Source organism: Panulirus ornatus, chromosome 17 (assembly GCF_036320965.1).
Source record: "Panulirus ornatus isolate Po-2019 chromosome 17, ASM3632096v1, whole genome shotgun sequence".
Taxonomy (NCBI): Eukaryota; Metazoa; Arthropoda; class Malacostraca; order Decapoda; family Palinuridae; genus Panulirus; species Panulirus ornatus.
This window is the reverse complement of record NC_092240.1, coordinates 16,630,931-16,646,806: the sequence shown is the minus strand read 5'-3', so window position 1 is coordinate 16,646,806 and position 15,876 is coordinate 16,630,931. Positions and strand designations below refer to the sequence as shown.

Here is a 15,876-nt window from a genome sequence, read left to right as displayed (position 1 = left end):
GAGTTGATAGAGATGCTCTGTGGAAGGTATTAAGAATATATGGTGTGGGAGGCAAGTTGTTAGAAGCAGTGAAAAGTTTTTATCGAGGATGTAAGGCATGTGTACGTGTAGGAAGAGAGGAAAGTGATTGGTTCTCAGTGAATGTAGGTTTGCAGCAGGGGTGTGTGATGTCTCCATGGTTGTTTAATTTGTTTATGGATGGGGTTGTTAGGGAGGTGAATGCAAGAGTTTTGGAAAGAGGGGCAAGTATGAAGTCTGTTGTGGATGAGAGCTTGGGAAGTGAGTCAGTTGTTGTTCGCTGATGATACAGCGCTGGTGGCTGATTCATGTGAGAAACTGCAGAAGCTGGTGACTGACTTTCGTAAAGTGTGTGAAAGAAGAAAGTTAAGAGTAAATGTGAATAAGAGCAAGGTTATTAGGTACAGTAGGGTTGAGGGTCAAGTCAATTGGGAGGTAAGTTTGAATGGAGAAAAACTGGAGGAAGTAAAGTGTTTTAGATATCTGGGAGTGGATCTGGCAGCGGATGGAACCATGGAAGCGGAAGTGGATCATAGGGTGGGGGAGGGGGCGAAAATCCTGGGAGCCTTGAAGAATGTGTGGAAGTCGAGAACATTATCTCGGAAAGCAAAAATGGGTATGTTTGAAGGAATAGTGGTTCCAACAATGTTATTGTATGGTTGCGAGGCATAGGCTATGGATAGAGTTGTGCGCAGGAGGATGGATGTGCTGGAAATGAGATGTTTGAGGACAATGTGTGGTGTGAGGTGGTTTGATCGAGTAAGTAACATAAGGGTAAGAGAGATGTGTGGAAATAAAAAGAGCGTGGTTGAGAGAGCAGAAGAGGGTGTTTAGAAATGGTTTGGGCACATGGAGAGAATGAGTGAGGAAAGATTGACCAAGAGGATATATGTGTCGGAGGTGGAGGGAACGAGGAGAAGTGGGAGACCAAATTGGAGGTGGAAAGATGGAGTGAAAAAGATTTTGTGTGATCGGGGCCTGAACATGCAGGATGGTGAAAGGAGGGCAAGGAATAGAGTGAATTGGATCGATGTGGTATACCGGGGTTGACGTGCTGTCAGTGAATTCAATCAGGGCATGTGAAGCGTCTGGGGTAAACCATGGAAAGCTGTGTAGGTATGTATATTTGCGTGTGTGGACGTATGTATAGACATGTGTATGGGGGTGGGTTGGGCCATTTCTTTCGTCTGTTTCCTTGCGCTGCCTCGCAAACGCGGGAGACAGCGTCAAAGCAAAAAAATAAATAAATACATAAAAAAAATATATATATATATATATATAGAGAGAGAGAGAGAGAGAGAGAGCATTGAGAAATTCCAGTGTGTGCATGTAGTGGAGGCTCGCCGCTGAGAACAAGGTTAGGTTCCACTTCTCTACCACACTCCTGGTAGAGTTGTGAAAGATAAAGAGATGTACAATCTGTTGGACTCAAGAAATGTATTGGATAGGATCTATGCACCAAAAGGGTATAATTGAAGTGTACTATTTTTTTTCCCCTGAATTGTCAGTTTATTTATGATAATAATTACCCCAGGGACCAATTTTTGTGGGGGGGCCCTGGTGTTACTCGGGACCTTTCTGAAGGCCCCTGATGCCCAGAATTGCACTGCTTCCAGTGGCTGGGAAATGTAGACTCCTTTGGGGTGAAAAATTCCTTGGCGAGACTGTACTCCTAATGATATAGGTTTGCCAGAGGTGACTTTAAACTCAAAGTAGGCAGTCTGACAACATCTGTAGCATCAGTAATGAAGAAACACATAAGCACATCTATATCACACACAGTATATATTTATTTTTTTGCTTTGTCGCTGTCTCCCGCGTTAGCGAGGTAGCGCAAGGAAACAGACGAAAGAATGGCCCAAACCTGCCCACATACCCACATACACATGTATATACATACACGTCCACACACGCAAATATACATACCTATACATCTCAATGTACACATATATATACACACACGGACATATACATATATACACATGTACATAATTCATACTGTCTGCCTTTATTTGTTCCCATCGCCACCTCGCCACACATGGAATAACAACCCCCTCCCCCCTCATGTGTGCGAAGTGGTTCCAACAATGTTGTATGGTTGCGAGGCGTGGGCTATGGATAGAGTTGTGCGCAGGAGGGTGGATGTCCTGGAAATGAGATGTTTGAGGACAATATGTGGTGTGAGGTGGTTTGATCGAGTAAGTAATGTAAGGGTAAGAGACGTGTGGAAATAAAAAGAGCGTGGTTGAGAGAGCAGAAGAGGGTGTTTTGAAATGGTTTGGACACATGGAGAGAATGAGTGAGGAAAGATTGACCAAGAGGATGTGTGTGTCAAGAGGTGGAGGGAACAAGGAGAAGTGGGAGACCAAATTGGAAGTGGAAAGATGGAGTGAAAAAGATTTTGAGTGATCGGGGCCTGAACAAGCAGGAGGGTGAAAGGCAGGCAAGGAATAGAGTGAATTGGATTGATGTGGTATACCGGGGTCGACGTGCTGTCAGTGGATTGAATCAGGGCATGTGAAGTGTCTGGGGTAAACCATGGAAAGTTCTGTGGGGCCTGGATGTGGAAAGGGAGCTGTGGTTTCGGGCATTATTACATGACAGCTAGAGACTGAGTGTGAACGAATGGGGCCTTTGTTGTCTTTTCCTAGCATTACTTCGCACACGAGGGGGGAGGGGGTTGTTATTTCATGTGTGGCGAGGTGGCGATGGGAATGAATAAAGGCAGACAGTATTAATTATGTACATGTGTATATATGTATATGTCTGCGTGTGTGGACGTGTATGTATATACATGTGTATGTGGGAGGGTTGGGCCATTCTTTCATCTGTTTCCTAGCGCTACCTCGCTAACACAAGAGACAGCGACAAAGCAAAATAAATATATATATATATACAAATATATATATCTTTCTTATACTCTGTCGCTGTCTCCCGCGTTAGCGAGGTAGCGCAAGGAAACAGATGAAAGAAAAGCCCAACCCACCCAAATACACATGTATGTACATACACGTCCACACACGCACATATACATAGCTATACATCTCAATGTATGCACATATATACACACACATACATATACATAAATACACATGTACATAATTCGTACTGTCTGCCCTTATTCATTCCCGTTGCCACCCCACCACACATGAAATAACAACCCCCTCCCCCCGCATGTGCGCGAGGTAGCGCTAGGAAAAGACAACAAAGGCCACCTTCGTTCACCCTCAGTCTCTAGCTGTCATGTGTAATGCACCCAAACCACAGCTCCCTTTCCACATCCAAGCCCCACAAAACTTTCCATGGTTTACCCTAGACGCTTCACATGCACTGGTTCAATCCATTGACAGCACATCGACCCCGGTATACCACATCATTCCAATTCACTCTATTCCTTGCATGCCCTTCACCCTCCTGTATGTTCAGGCCCTGATTGCTCAAAATCTTTTTCACTCCATCCTTCCACCTCCAATTTGGTCTCCCACTTCTCCTCCTCTTTGTCAATCTTTCCTCACTGTCTCCCACTTCTCCTCGTCTTTGTCAATCTTTCCTCACTCATTCTCTCCACGTGACCAAACCATTTCAATACACCCTCATCTGCTCTCTCAACCCCACTCTTTTTATTACCACACATCTCTCTTACCCTTGCATTACTTACATGATCATACCACCTCACACCACATACTGTCCTGAAACATTAAATTTCCAACACATCCACCCTCCTTCGCGCAACCATATCTGTAACCCATGCCTCGCAACCATATAACATTGTTGGAACCACTATTCCTTGAAACATACCCATATTTGCTTTTCGAGATAATGTTCTCGCCTTCCACACATTCTTCAACTCTCCCAGAACCTTCACCCCCTCTCCCACCGTGACTCACTTCTGCTTCCATCCACTGCTATGTCCACTCCCAGATATCTAAAACTCTTCACTTCCTCCAGTTTTTCTTCATTCAAACTTACCTCCCAATTAACTTGTCCCTCAACCCTACTGAACCTAATGGCCTTGCTCTTATTCACATTTACTCTCAACTTTCTTCATTCACACACTTTACCAAACTCAGTCAACAACCTCTGCCGTTTTTCACCTGAATCAGCCACAAGTGCTGTATCATCAGCGAACAACAACTGACTCACCTCCCAAGCCCTTTCATCCACAACAGACTGCATACTTGCCCCTATCTCCAAAACTCCTGTATTCACCTCCCATAAACAAATGAAATAACCATGAAAACATCACACACACCCCTGATGCAACCCAACATTCACTGGGAACCAATCACTTTCCTCCCTTTCTACTTGTACACATGCCTTACATCCTTGATAAAAACTTTTCAATGCTTCTAGCAACTTACCTCCCACACCATATACTCTTAAAACTTTCCACAAAGCATCTCTAGCAACCTTATCATATGCCTTCTCTAGATCCATAAATGCTACATACAAAGCCATCAGTTTTTCCAAGTATTTCTCACATACATTTTTCAAAGCAAACATCTGATTCACACATCCTCTACCACTTCTGAAACCACATTGCTCTTCCCCAATCTGATGCTCTGAACATGCCTTTATCTTCTCAGTCAATACCCTCCCTCCCATATAATTTCCCAGGAATACTCAACAAACTTATACTTCCATAATTTGAACACTCACCTTTATCCCCTTTGCCATTGTACAATGATGCTATGCATACATTCTGCCAATCCTCAGGCACTTCACCATGATTCATACATTGAATATCCTTACCAACAATCACCAACACATTCACCCCCCTTTTTTAATAAATTCCACTGCAATACCATCCAAACCCACTGCCTTGCTGGCTTACATCCTCTGCAAAGCTTTCACTACCTCTTCTCTGTTTACCAAATCATTCACCCTGACCCTCTCACTTCCCACACCACCCCAACCAAAACACCCTATACCTGCCACTCTATCATCAAACATTTAACAAACCTTCAAAATACTCACTTGTTATTACCTCCCCATTTGCCCCTTCACCGATGTTCTCACTTGTTCTCTTGTCTTATGCTCATCATTTTACATCCTTCCATAACAGCTTTTTATTCTCCCTAAAATTTAATGATACTCTCTCAACCCTACTCTCATTTGCCCTCTTTTTCACCTCCTGCACTTTTCTCTTGACCTGCCACTTTCTTTTCTACATCTCCCAGTCATTTGCACTACTTTCCTGCAAAATATCGTCCAAACGCCCCATCTTCTTTTTCACTAACAATCTTACTTCTTCATCCATTACTCACTACCCTTTCTAATCTGCCCACCTCCCACCTTTCTTGTGCCACATGCATCTTTTGCACAAGCTATCACTGCTTCCCTAAATACATCCCATTCCTCCCCCATTCCCCTTACATCATTTGCTCTAACCTTTAGCCATTCTACACTCAGTCTCTCCTGGTACTTCCTCACACTAGTCTCCTTTCCAAGCTCACTTAAACTCACCACTCTTTTCTCCCCAACATTCTCTCTTCTTTTCCGAGAACCTCTACAAATCTTCACCTTCGCCTCCACATGATAGTGATCAAACATCCCCTCTTAGCACATAACATCCAAAAGTCTCTCTTTTACATGCCTGTCTATCAACACGTAATCCAACATCACCCTCTGACCATCTCTCCTACTCATAAACTTATACTGATGTGTACCTCTCTTTTTAGACCAAGTATTCCCAATCGCCAGTCTTTTTCAGCACACAAATCCACAGGCTCTTTACCATTTCCATTTACAACACTGAACACCCCATGTACACCAATTACCCTCAACTGCCACCTTAGCTTTCAAATCACCCATCACTGCTGCTGCTAGAAGCAGCGAAAAGTTTTTATCAAGGATGTAAGGCATGTGTACCAGTAGGAAGAGAGGAAAGTGACTGGTTCCCAGTGAATGTCAGTTTGCGGCAGGGGTGAATGATGTCTCCATGCTTGTTCAATTTGTTTATGGATGGGGTTATTAGGGAGGTGAATACAAAAGTTTTGGAGAGAGGGCCAAGTATGTAGTCTGTTGGGGATGAGAAGGCTTAGAAAGCGAGTCAGTTCGCTGATGATACCGTGCTGATGGCTGATTTGGGTGAGAAACTGCAGAGGTTGGTGACTGAGTTTGATAAAGTGCGTGAAAGAAGAAAGCTGAGAGTAAATGTGAATAAGAGCAAGGTTATTAGGTTCAGTAGGGTTGAGGGGCAAGTAAAATGGGAGGCAAGTTTGAATGGAGAAAAACTGGAGGAAGTGAAGTATTTTAGATATCTGGGAGTGTATTTAGCAGTGGACAGAACCATGGAAGCAGAAGCGAGTCACAGGTTGGGGGAGGGGGCAAAGGTTCTGGGAGCGGTGAAGAATGTGTGGAAGGCGAGAACGTTATCTCGGAGAGCAAAAATGGGTATGTCTGGCGGAATAGTGGTTCTAACAATATTATATGGTTGCGAGGCATAGGCTATAGACAGGGTTGTGCCGAGGAGGGTGGATGTGTTGGAAATGAAATGTTTGAGGACAATATGTGGTGTGAGGTGGTTTGAGCTGGTAAGTCATGAAAGGGTAGGTAGATGCATGGTAATAAAAAGAGTGTGGTTGAGATAGCAGAAGAGGGGGTATTGAAATGGTTTGGTCACATGGAGAGAACGAGTGAGGAAAGATTGACAGAGTGGATATATGTGTCAGAGGTGGAGGGAACGAGAAGTGGGAGACCAGATTGGAGGTGGAGGGATGGAGTGTAAAAGATTTTTAGCAATCATGGCCTGAACATACAGGAGGGTGAAAGGCGTGCAAGGAATAGTAAATTGGAACAATGTGGTATACCGGAGTCAACGTGCTGTTGGTGGATTGAACCAGGGCATGTGAAGCATCTGGAGTAAACCATGGAAAGTTTTGTGGGGTCTTGATGTGGAAAGGAAGCTATGTTTTCGGTTCATTACACATGACAGCTAGAGACTGTGAACAAAAAAGGCCTTTGTCGTCTTTTCCTAGCGCTACCTCGCATGCGAGCAAGGGGAGGGGGTGCCATTTCATGTGTGGAAGGGTGGCAATGGGAATGGATGAAGGCAACAAGTATGAATATATACATGTGTATGTCTGTATACAATAGAATATATATATATATATATGAAGAACCATAAAAATAGTCCTGAAACTAAAAAATTTCATTTTGAAGAATCAGCAGATTTAAAACACTCAAGGCAAAGGAGGTGCAACCTAACAGAAACCTTTGAAAAAGAATTAGAAAGAGACTGGTGACAATTCTTTGCCAAAAAAAAAAAAAAAAAAAAAAAAAAAAGGAAAAATCAGCAAAAAGCACTCCCTTTTGAAGCATGCAGTAGATCACTGGAATAGATATAAAGATGGTTGTAAGCTTGCCCATCATACATCGGTTCAAGAGTAGATATGAAATAATCATTGCTTAACAACATTAATACTTTTGTGATATTACAACAGGAGGCAAATAACTAAAGCATCAGTAGATGCATACTAATGTTACTTATACTGGTAAATTATTCGGTAGTATATGTGGCACCAATTATCAACTAATGACACTAAGTGGCCATGCAATCCCCAGCAACATTTTGGCTACTTGGGCAAGGTTGATATATGTTTTGTAGATTTATTTAAAAGGTGCATTTACTTACTTTTACAACAATGAAACCCACAGTTTTTCTGATGTGCAATACCTTAACTACTATCAAGTTAAATAATATTCAAAATAAAATGCTCCAAGTCATTGTCTACAATAGCAGTACAGAACAAAATCTTTCTACCTACAAGCAATAGCAATGAGGAGCTATATCAGACTTTTACCACTTACTTTTACCTAAGAAAATTAAAACAAACAAATTCACTCAAAGTTTCAGCTATGACGAGCAAGAAGGATCATCTTTACTTTCAGCAAGTCCAACTGGAGTCAAAGAGCCATTCCTCAATGTCATCCAAGTTCAGGGAATGAGGGGTTTAAAACAGTCAAGCCAATCAACCTTGCCTAACCCCTACCCTTCAACGGAAATCATAATAATGAACTCCCCCAAATCATTAATCGGGAATCTGTAAATCCTGTATATAAGAGGTGATGTGATAAGAGATCTGAACCAGGGTTGGAGGGCATATGAACCAAATAGGGGAAAAGCAGGGAAAACCAGAGAAATGTCAAGCCCGGTTGTCGAGAGGGGGCTCTGGTTTCTGTGCATTACTCAAGACAATGGATGTGAACTAATTTGGCCATTTGTTCGTCTGTTCATGGTGCGCTTTCGCTGACAAGGGAAACGGCGAACAAGTATGAGAGATATGTCTACTGATACAGTGTAGCATGGAACGTTCAAATTATCGACACAGTACCATTTGGCTCATCTGTCCCCGTTTGTGACAGCAAAAACAACCACTTACAAATCGTTCAGTTGATCGAGTTCAACTGTGACTGTCATAACACTTGGGCATTAATTTTCTGTAAAACACAAATACCCGAGAAACATAATACAGAACCTCCCCAAAAGATATGAAAATGATCGCTACACAAAGAAAGATAAATTATATTGAACAATCATTGGAGATTCCACTAACATTTATTTGCAATTACCTAGTTAAATTCGCCGCCTTCCTATAGATAACATTTACCGTAAGTGTGAAGATACTAGCGTAAGTACACCACAATATTCTAAAACCATGAAATCAGTTTGTATCACTTACTTCTTTATACTTTATGTCATTCAACAAATGATCTTAAGAGATCTGCAAGTAAACTTCCTATTAAGGGTACTGGGATGCTGCTAACTAGACACTAAGTCCTCTGACTTCTCTCAGGGTCTGACGTGCGGCTGGCGAACGTTCGAGTACTTTCTTGAACCTTCAAGTTTGTTTACATGCCATTCCTCCATTATTTGTCTCGCCCCTCCATTTACTGGTGTTTCATGCTCAATATCAGATATTTTCTACCAGATATTATATAAAGTTATCTCATATGAGAGTTTTATTTCGACATTATAACCAGAATATTGTTTTTTATTTGTAACTAGAATATTCTGTATGATTACTGAGGTACATCCATTCAATGGGCTCTGCTTATGGTTGATAAAGTAAATACAAAAGATAATATGATTACATGAATTGTACCAACAAGTTGTGAACAGTTATGTTCAAAGGACGCAATGTGTTTTGGGTTATTCATAGCAGAACTACCAGTTTTGTTCGCCATTAGTTTTGTACGCCAGTCAAGTGAACACCCAAGTGATATTCAACTACGGTCAAAACGCCTTGTTTTTTTTTGTTTTTTTTTTTTGCACCATGGAAAGTAAAGCTGTCCATGTAAAACTAAAAGAGTGCATAAATTCGAATATACGAAATTCTATAAATTGTAATACTTATTAAAAATGTCTTAAATCGGTTCATCATCCCTAAAAACTGTAAGATTAAAGTAAGTTATATTCCGAGTCAGGCTATTTACCACTTAAAAGGATTGTGCAATAAAACATTCAATGGGCATCTGTAAGATATATTCATGGGAAAAAAAGCTGACCAATCTCAACATTTTAAAGACCTTAAGCAATGTTAACTAAAGACTTAAAACCTTTTAGATAAAAGTACACGATTTTAGCCATCATAGAAAAACCACAGTGTAAAGTCTTGCACATGCTCAGCCTTATCATTATACTTTATATGAGAATTAGCCGTAGTTAGTTTTAACTTAATTATCCTCTTACCCAGCCATATTATGATTTTATTTGTTCAGCAGTGGAAAACGAACTTGTCATTGTCGTTTTGGGTAATGAAGTCGTGAGCAATGTCAAAGAAATGAGTTTCCTGGGGATACCAAATAAGTGTGCGAGTATGCCAAAGGAAAGGGTCGGTAAAAAAAAAAAAAAGCCTGATTTTCGTTTATCTTGAAATACATCACAGGTGAAATCTGGGCAAGTCGGTAGTTCCTAACAGATGGAGTATAACAAATAAAAAATCTAACTAACCTGTACTCTGACATCAAGCCAGAGACTGACAGCGCATTGCCCGACAAGCATATATGTAAGGCATATGTACGTGTAGGAAGAGAGGAAAGTGATTGGTTCTCAGTGAATGTAGGTTTGCGGCAGGGGTGTGTGATGTCTCCATGGCTGTTTAATTTGTTTATGGATGGGGTTGTTAGGGAGGTGAATGCAAGAGTTTTGGAAAGAGGGGCAAGTATGAAGTCTGTGGGGGATGAGAGAGCTTGGGAAGTGAGTCAGTTGTTGTTCGCTGATGATACAGCGCTGGTGGCTGATTCATGTGAGAAACTGCAGAAGCTGGTGACTGAGTTTGGTAAAGTGTGTGAAAGAAGAAAGTTAAGAGTAAATGTGAATAAGAGCAAGGTTATTAGGTACAGTAGGGTGAAGGGTCAAGTCAATTGGGAGGTGAGTTTGAATGGAGAAAAACTGGAGGAAGTGAAGTGTTTTAGATATCTGGGAGTGGATCTGGCAGCGGATGGAACCATGGAAGCGGAAGTGGATCATAGGGTGGGGGAGGGGGCGAAAATTCTGGGAGCCTTGAAGAATGTGTGGAAGTCGAGAACATTATCTCGGAAAGCAAAAATGGGTATGTTTGAAGGAATAGTGGTTCCAACAATGTTGTATGGTTGCGAGGCGTGGGCTATGGATAGAGTTGTGCGCAGGAGGATGGATGTGCTGGAAATGAGATGTTTGAGGACAATGTGTGGTGTGAGGTGGTTTGATCGAGTAAGTAACGTAAGGGTAAGAGAGATGTGTGGAAATAAAAAGAGCGTGGTTGAGAGAGCAGAAGAGGGTGTTTTGAAATGGTTTGGGCACATGGAGAGAATGAGTGAGGAAAGATTGACCAAGAGGATATATGTGTCGGAGGTGGAGGGAACGAGGAGAAGAGGAAACCAAATTGGAGGTGGAAAGATGGAGTGAAAAAGATTTTGTGTGATCGGGGCCTGAACATGCAGGAGGGTGAAAGGAGGGCAAGGAATAGAGTGAATTGGAGCGATGTGGTATACCGGGGTTGACGTGCTGTCAGTGGATGGAATCAAGGCATGTGAAGCGTCTGGGGTAAACCATGGAAAGCTGTGTAGGTATGTGTATTTGCGTGTGTGGACGTATGTATATACATCTGTATGGGGGTGGGTTGGGCCATTTCTTTCGTCTGTTTCCTTGCGCTACCTCGCAAACGCGGGAGACAGAGGAAAAAAAAAATATAAATATATATATATATATATATATATATATATATATATATATATATATATATATACACACACTTCCACCAGTTTTTGTAGGAAATGTTCTTTGCTCATTCATTCTTAGTGTTTTGTACTGTTTACAGTCAGTGCCACGGTTAGATAAGTTCATAGACTGAAAAGAAAAAGATCAATAGTTAAACTTCTATAAATAAATGCAAAGCGATCTAACTTCAGAGAGTAGAAAAAATGCACCTCATAATAGACCGCATCAGTTCTGTAATGACCCCCAGCTGAAACGGCTCATATTTATATCGATGCAAATAGGTAAAGGTTATAGGCTAGTTCGAACACCCAAAATACTAAAAAATATTTCAGGTATCTGTTCCAACAGCAAGGGAACGAATGACTGAATCCAGACAGTGACTGGGAACAGTTTGTCCTTGGACTAAATCTACACATTCCTTTAAGCCAAACTTGGAAGTGTATTAAGAGAATCATTGGGAAGAAAAATAAACAAGTATCTCATCCCAACCCGGTGCAGAAGGCTAACGAATTAATCACGAAGTGGGCTCATACTTCTTGCTATAACATGCTGACACTTAAGGATGTTTTGTACAAGAAGTCCAAAAAAAAATAAAATCTTACCCAATTAATTCTAAGAAAGCAACACGATGAATGTGGTGTGCCATTCACTGAGTTTGAACTTGATGCAGCTCTAACTAGGGGTAGGGACATTTACTTAATTACTCACCTAGAAAATCTAACTGGAGGAAATCTGCAAACACTAATTGTTGGTGTTACTCCTTAATCAAATAAGCTGTTTGTTACAACTTTCTTAGATATACGGACCTTAAAACGGTCCTCTATTTACTGACGTTGTTTCCAGCCTTGCCTAAACAAAGGTACTACATACATAAATAACTGAACTCACAATCTAGTCTGGGTAACTTTCCTGTCAGCGTAATGATATAATCTGATATAGGAACCTCTCCCGTCACCCGATGAAAACTAGTGTTCGTGGTCTCAGCCAATCACCAATCTCCTCACATTACCTCTGTAAGCCAACCAGGTTTCGACCCTAAGCGTAATGAGCTCGAACGTGCAATCCCTCTCGTTGCCTACATACCTAGTTTCACGTGGTACCATAAACGTTGTCAATGTAAGTAGCTGCAGTGATAAATACTGAAGCTTTTGTTATAGCTTTTTTTTTCATTGCTGGTTCCGAAATATTCAAGTATTAAACTAATATACGAGGCAATAGTTTCATTTTGAAATTACACTAAACTCGGTAAATTATATTTTCGAAAATTTGTACGATTGAACCGGTTGGTATACCTGTATATTAATTCACGAACTTATTGCAAATATATTCTAAAGGAAAATGGTTTGAATATTACATTTCACTCCCTTTATCCTTACTGAAATTAATCAAACTTTAATCTGTCTGCTCGTTACATCGTGGTGTATCCCTTTCCTTATGAAATTACGACTGGTTACTTGTCTACACTACGTAATTTGCCATGGAAATATTAGGCCAACTTTCTGAACTTCCGGTACTTTGATTTGTCTCGGCTTGGACAATCTTTTAAGTTCTCTGCACCTTAAATCATTCCACTCCTAAATAAAGAAAAATACACGTTATATTTGATAATCTAACTTGCAACATCAGTTAACCATAACCTTGGCAACTCACGTGCAGATTAGACACTTAACCTTACTCTGGATTGTCCTATAGTAATATAAAACCGCTCAGACTGTCCCTAGAGGTAATGTGATGAGATGTAGAGTCTAGAAACTACAGCATCGACTGCAAGAACCCATATCAGCTCTAGGTTCGCTAGGTTCCACTTTCTCTACAACCACACCGAGAAGTTTCTAAATAAAAAGTCTCCACAAATTCACCGACGTTCTAGAACTGGAGAAACTCCAGTTTTGTCAAATGTGGCTGTTTATATGTAGACCACGTCCCCATACACATATATCAGCTACGGAATTGCCGTTTGTGTACCACTCAACATTTCGCTCTCATCCACATGAAACCGTAAATAACTGCCCACGTCTGACAATAATAAGGCAGATTGGCGCTCTGTAACCTGGATCAGGTCACCACCTTGGTAACTTTACTCGATGCTCACCCATTCTTATATTTGGCCCGTCCTGCCGAAGTCTCCACAACAGCGCAAACATATGAGGAATATCTGGGTCCTCTTTCACCACCATGAAGAATCTTCCTTAACGCTCACTCACCCTTACGTCCAACCTGTCCAGCCAATTTTTCTTTAGCAACAAACACAAACTAGGAGTATCAGCGATATGTCATCTGGATCCTTATATCCAACTGCCCCTGACCTGTTGTCCTCTCTATCCCTGATCTTGTCTGTCTTCGTATAGGATAAAAATAAATAGATGAATAGTAGTTGCAACATTGATACTTTTATGAGAGGAGAGCAAATTACTTAAAAAATTATCAAGCAATACCAAATCACTTTCGCTTCACACCAGGTTAAGTATTTTTGAAAGCATACCATTCTAGGATGGACGGTGTTGCCTATATGAACTTCCCGAGAACGAAATTTCTTTCGGGACACCAAATGAAGTGGTCTGTTTTTGCTATTGTTTAGGGGAAATTCAGTCTCATACTTACTGCTTTATCATATATACTCTTAGTGTCCTTCACGCATTAGCATGCATTGCGGGTGAAATAAATGTCACAAATGATGTTTTGTTAAACCATTTCCCTCTTCTCTTATGTAATGTAACTTAGTGACACGCTAAAGGGTATCTTCCCGCATGGATCCAATGAATTTTGAAATAATCAATGCGAGTCGTGTTCTCTTGGTAATTTTGATAGGCAAGAAATGAGACAAATTTCCTAATAATCATTGAAGACCCACTTTCTAGATATTTTTCATCGAAATATGAAATCTCTCTAACATTTAGTATGCCAAATGACAGATGAAGTCTCTAGTGATCGATACATTACAATATCACGAAAGCAGAACGATAGAGGCATTGCTCAGAATCCTTGGTCCATGATGCCGTATTGTTTCAGATAAAAAGTGGTAAGATATTTTTACCCCGGGAGATGAAACCTTTGGGTTGTGTGTATTACCATTATGCTCGACGTTCTGTATATTCTGACTTTCAACAAGTGTTAATGAATTGTTTTGTATCCTTCTTCGAGTGTCTGAACTCCTCCCATAAAACTTACATTCTCTCACCCGCAAGCCGAGATCCTCAACCTCTGAGATTTCAACGTTCACCATAGGGAATGGTTGAATTCCTCCCATACAGATAGTGGAGGGATTGAAGCCCTCACGTTCTCCATTTTCATTGATTTAGAGTAAATTATTCCCACCCTACCCATGTACCTGATCGCTGTGACCACTCTCCTAATATTCTGGATTTGTTTTTCGCCTCAAGTCCGTCCCGCTGTAAATACACAATATCGGCCCCATTTGGTTCGTCTGATCACACTCTCATAACTGTATCTATTCTTTAACGGCACCTCTCCCTCCAGCAGCCCATTCTGAGCGTAAATACTGGCATCTGAACAAAGCTGGGGATAACGTTAAGTCACTTCTTTTCTGACTTTCCTTGGGTAAATTATTTGTCTATGATTTGGTGATGCTTTTGTTTCCGCCAGACGCATAACAAAAGTTATTCTTGCGAGAGTGGAAGCATTTATCCCCTCTTCCTCCAAGACGACAAATTCATCCAATCCATGGTTCAACCGTTCCATGGATTGGATGAAGTTGTTCTGTTCTGAGGCCCTTCAGAGATTACTATGGGGGCCCATAGCCATGGTTTAAGTAATTTTTTTTTTTTTTTTTTTTTTTTTACCTCGTCGCTGTCTCCCGCGGTTGCGAGGTAGCGCAAGGAAACAGACGAAAGAAATGGCCCAACCCCCCCCCCCCCCATACACATGTACATACACACGTCCACACACGCAAATATACATACCTACACAGCTTTCCATGGTTTACCCCGGACGCTTCACATGCCTTGATTCAATCCACTGACAGCACGTCAACCCCTGTATACCACATCGCTCCAATTCACTCTATTCCTTGCCCTCCTTTCACCCTCCTGCATGTTCAGGCCCCGATCACACAAAATCCTTTTCACTCCATCTTTCCACCTCCAATTTGGTCTCCCTCTTCTCCTCGTTCCCTCCACCTCCGACACATATATCCTCTTGGTCAATCTTTCCTCACTCATTCTCTCCATGTGCCCAAACCATTTCAAAACACCCTCTTCTGCTCTCTCAACCACGCTCTTTTTATTTCCACACATCTCTCTTACCCTTACGTTACTCACTCGATCAAACCACCTCACACCACACATTGTCCTCAAACATCTCATTTCCAGCACATCCATCCTCCTGCGCACAACTCTATCCATAGCCCACGCCTCGCAACCATACAACATTGTTGGAACCACTATTCCTTCAAACATACCCATTTTTGCTTTCCGAGATAATGTTCTCGACTTCCACACATTTTTCAAGGCTCCCAAAATTTTCGCCCCCTCCCCCAGCCTATGATCCACTTCCGCTTCCATGGTTCCATCCGCTGACAGATCCACTCCCAGATATCTAAAACACTTCACTTCCTCCAGTTTTTCTCCATTCAAACTCACCTCCCAATTGACTTGACCCTCAACCCTACTGTACCTAATAACCTTGCTCTTATTCAC

At 41.4% G+C, this 15,876-nt stretch overlaps 2 protein-coding genes across 3 annotated transcripts in view; one reads left to right on the top strand and one right to left on the bottom strand.

Moving 5' to 3' along the window:
- Window positions 1-12,133, bottom strand: part of Herc4 (HECT and RLD domain containing E3 ubiquitin ligase 4) — a 163,422-nt gene extending 151,289 nt beyond the window's left edge. Inside the window, exon 1 of one of the 2 annotated variants that reach the window (XM_071671972.1) lies at window positions 12,110-12,133. The gene's annotated coding sequence lies outside the window, so the exon portion shown is untranslated. Of the gene's footprint in view, window positions 1-8,702; window positions 8,889-12,109 lie in introns of those variants that run through there. The other variant, XM_071671971.1, reaches the window with a different exon arrangement.
- LOC139754581 (regucalcin-like) overlaps window positions 1-15,876 on the top strand; it is a 549,227-nt gene that overhangs the window by 231,924 nt on the left and 301,427 nt on the right. The gene's annotated exons all lie outside the window — the stretch shown is intronic.